General features: G+C 45.7%; 1 long non-coding RNA gene across 1 annotated transcript; it reads right to left on the reverse strand.

The window, feature by feature from the left end:
* Positions 1 to 1,885: 1,885 nt before the first annotated feature.
* On the reverse strand, positions 1,886 to 3,456 carry LOC149365380 (uncharacterized). Its single transcript, XR_016291345.1, has 2 exons — positions 3,253 to 3,456; positions 1,886 to 2,577 (listed from the first exon to the last, which is right to left on the reverse strand). It is a non-coding gene; the product is annotated as an uncharacterized LOC149365380 (long non-coding RNA).
* Between the last annotated feature and the right edge of the window lie 403 nt (positions 3,457 to 3,859).

Raw genomic sequence — 3,859 nt, forward strand, 5'->3', positions numbered from 1 at the left:
GAGAGCTGCAGAAGCTGAGTGGAGCAGCGCCGTCGAAGTGGCGGTGGTTCAAAGAAATGACTTCCATCTTGGCCCATCGTCCTATGGTTGAAGCTCAAGAATACGGCTTGGATAGCGACGCAGCAGTCGAAGCTGACTACAGCCGCGGAGGTAAGGCATGCATAGTTAGCGTGACTATTTTCGACCTTTAGGTACAATGGAACGAAATGTTGCGTCGGTCGTCGGTCGGCGCAGCGCCTAAAATGTGTCTCGCACCGTCGATCAATACACCAGATCGACGTCACGCTTTTGATAGGCCCTTTGCAAGACCACGAAATCAGATTCAGTTCGCATCGACAGCTACCCCTGTTTGGAAATATAATAGGTGCAGTGCTGGCGCGTTGTGTTCTACCTCCGAGCATAAGCACACGTCGCCGCCGTCCTGCTTTGGCTCAGCCGGGTGGATTGTCAACTGAGCCGAGATGAAGCGTTGTCAGGTTGCCGCGCGTGTCAGGTGTGCGGAAAACAAAACGTTTCGACAGAGTTACCAGTCTGGCTGGTTTTAATAACTGTAGCGTACTTTGAGGCATCTAAAACCAATACTTTTTAAAGCGACAGCGTTAAGGCTCCCACGATGTGGAAAATCCGGCTCCATCGGTGTCGTCGTCGTCGGCGGCGTTGTGAGCGAAAAATCCTGATCATTACAGCTTTGTTTTTACCCTGCCTTCTCCTAACATTTCCTACACTGGGTTTCACTGCATGCAAGCAGTGTCTGCCTCTGGCTTTCTAACGCTATTTTATGCTTGTATACAGAAAGGAGTGATGACGACGACTGGCAGCAGCTTAATTCTGACGGCCCAGCCCCATCAGCTGACGACTGTACACAGTCACCTGGATGCAGCACAGACCCGCCTTAAGACAGTTCAACTTGTAAGCGGCTATGTTTTCATATTTTCTTACATGTAATCTGTTTATCTTAGGATAAATATATTTAATGTGGTCATTTTGGATGGGTATCCTTGAGCTGTAATAAGAGATTCAGTTTCTCATGTAGAGATTCATCGTTTTAACAATACATCGCAATATTATGCCGAGCTCTTAGGTTACTTGGCAAATCAGCTTATTTCGATCTTACATTGTAAACACCAGAAACCAGAATAGGTACATCGGGTGAGGATAGCAGTTTAGTTTTTATTTGCTTGTGCCATTTTCTTTATTTTGCAGATTACTAGAGGAGCGCAAAACTTTTCTTCCTTGGAACTAGCATAAAAGCCAAATGTTTTGTTATTGCTTTCAGGAGTTCAGTCGTTATTCGCAATTACTTTTTTTTTTATTCTGCGCAGCAAGCAATGCCAGCAGTTCTGCGCCGCCACCTAAGCGCCCCAGACGAGGCAAGCATTCAGAGCTTGCAGAGCTCATGGAACAGCAGCATAAACGAACGTCTGAAATGCTAAACGAACATGCTCAGCTAACCTTCCAGCATCACAAGGAGCTTATAAGAGAGGAAAATGCCTCGTTGAAAGAAATAATGGCTGGGATATCTGCCTCGTTCCAGCAGGGACTGCAAACGATGTTATCGCAACTAATTAGTCAGCCCCCGCAGCTAGCACAGGCATTTGATCTTCAGCAAGTGTACACCCGTCCTGTGTGGGCATTTAGTGATGTACCACAGCCTGCGCAACGGAGCAGCACCCCAGCAAGCCAGTTCGGGAATAGCGCGCATCAGTTTTCCCGCAATGCGCCAGTGTTCGTAGGGCCACACCAGCCTGTAAACACAATGCAGCACGGCACTCAGCTTCGGGGCCCGTTCATGGATCAGGACACTGGGCACCTGTCAACCGCTCAAAGTCATCCCGCGGAAGTTCTCAGCGACACACAAGCACGACAGGACCATCCAGAAGACACCTGAATGCACTAAAACATTTTATTTGTGCCATAACCGCTTCTACAAAGATGCCTATTGTTGTCAGTTGCACCGAATAAAATTCTTGTGCAGTGAATTTGCGTTAATATTGCACTGATGAGCATACGATAAATATTCACCATGTTGAAGAAAGTAGTGGAAAACACTGAGCTAAGTAATCGCACAAAAAATCCCGCACTCCACAAACAGACCTTGTGTTGACAGGTCTTGTTGAAGGCTGTCGAAATAAATTTTGCTCACAGTCGCTAACACCTGCCATCCAGATATCAGAAACGGTTTCACCCCTCTCTTCACAAAAGTTGTGCAGTATGCAAGATACAAGTATTACTTTCGGCATAAATTTATAGTTGATGTCGGCTTGCTTCAATGTTACACGCCATCGCCCCTTTAACCTTCCAGAAGCATGTTCCACAACATTTCGGCCTCTACTGTGGTACACATTAAATGATTCCTGCTCCCTGGTGAGATTCCCCTGGGATGCAGTGTATCCTTTCAGTATCCAAGGCAAAGCAGGATATGCCGGATCCCCCAGCAGCATGAAAGGAATCGCTCTGCCCTGGAAAGCTTTTTCTTCCTGTGGGAGGAGTTCGTCGTTTCTCTGGTACAAAGAGGACAGCCTGAGTACGGTGGCGTCAGCCGCACTACCAGGCACATTGCATGTCACACTGCGAAATCTGAAAAACAGAAGTTCATTTACTGAGATTGTTATGATGCTTGTAGTCATCCTAAATTCGTAACGCACTGTGCTAGCAATAGCTTTCGCATTCACTTACATCCACTTCCATCTGCACTGCTACAAAGCAAGACATATACATGCACGTGCACAACTAACGAACAGCTTTACCTAGAATGAGTTTAGAAGACCTCAAAGCTGCTAAAATGTGGCTTACCGGCCTCGTTCGTCCACTACTCCTTGCATGTTATATGAGGGCCACATCTTCCTGTTCACAAAGTCACGATATCCCTTCTTGGGTGCTCTAACAGGAATGTGTGAGCCATCAATTGCCCCAAAAATTTGTGGCAGGTGGCATCTTGTTTCAAAATTCTTTGCAATTGCTACCGCTTCTTCTGCAGAAGGCAGAGTTATGAATTTCTTGAGGTAACGTTCCACTAGGGTTTGGCAAAACATATACACACAATTTTTAACGCTGCTCTTATGGATGCCGAACTGATTTGCCGCGACTCTGTACTCAGCACAGCTTGCCATTTTGTATAAAGCTATGGCCACTTTTTTTCCACTGGAAGTGGCGGTCGCACACAGTACGGCTGGGTTGACATATATGGCGCCGTAAGAGCGAGTAGTTCGTCAAATGAAGCACGGCTCATCCTGAAGTTTTCCTTCCAGTCACCATCGGTGAACTCCGTTGTCGCAATACGGTCCCACCAGTCCCCAGAACGTGTCTTCATCCACACAGTTCTTTTGTTGCGTTCCATTTGCGGTAGAGCCCCTGCAAGATAATGCAAAACAAAGCATTTTATTCAGGCAGCAGTTTGCCTAGGAGACAGAAATAAAGGCAAAAAAAATGCCCGACTCGGCCCCCTTACCCCCCACACACACATCACACAGCAGCAGTGCAGAAATACACAACGCGATAGCATTACAAAAAATACATTAAAACACAGTGAAAACGACTACCAATAATACGAGAAATACACAGCTGTGAAACAAAAAAAAACAAAAGAGGTAATGGAGAACATTAAACCACGAGAAATACACGAGTATAAAAAATGTGAGTTATATATAAATACAGAGAAATAGGCGTTAATCATATGAGTGCATTTAATATTAAGCCTGTGTCAGGTTTGCCACTTGGCACACTGAAGAAAAGAACAGAACCCCTCAAACTTCTGTGCGCACAAGGTATGCGTTTATGTTCTTTTTAAATGCTTTCATTGACACACTTCCTCTGATGACATTCATAACTTTGTCGTGTTCATTCAAGAATTCAGGAATCT

The sequence above is a fragment of the Amblyomma mixtum genome, chromosome 1 (genome assembly GCF_055824585.1).
Source record: "Amblyomma mixtum isolate Tamu chromosome 1, ASM5582458v1, whole genome shotgun sequence".
Classification (NCBI taxonomy): Eukaryota; Metazoa; Arthropoda; class Arachnida; order Ixodida; family Ixodidae; genus Amblyomma; species Amblyomma mixtum.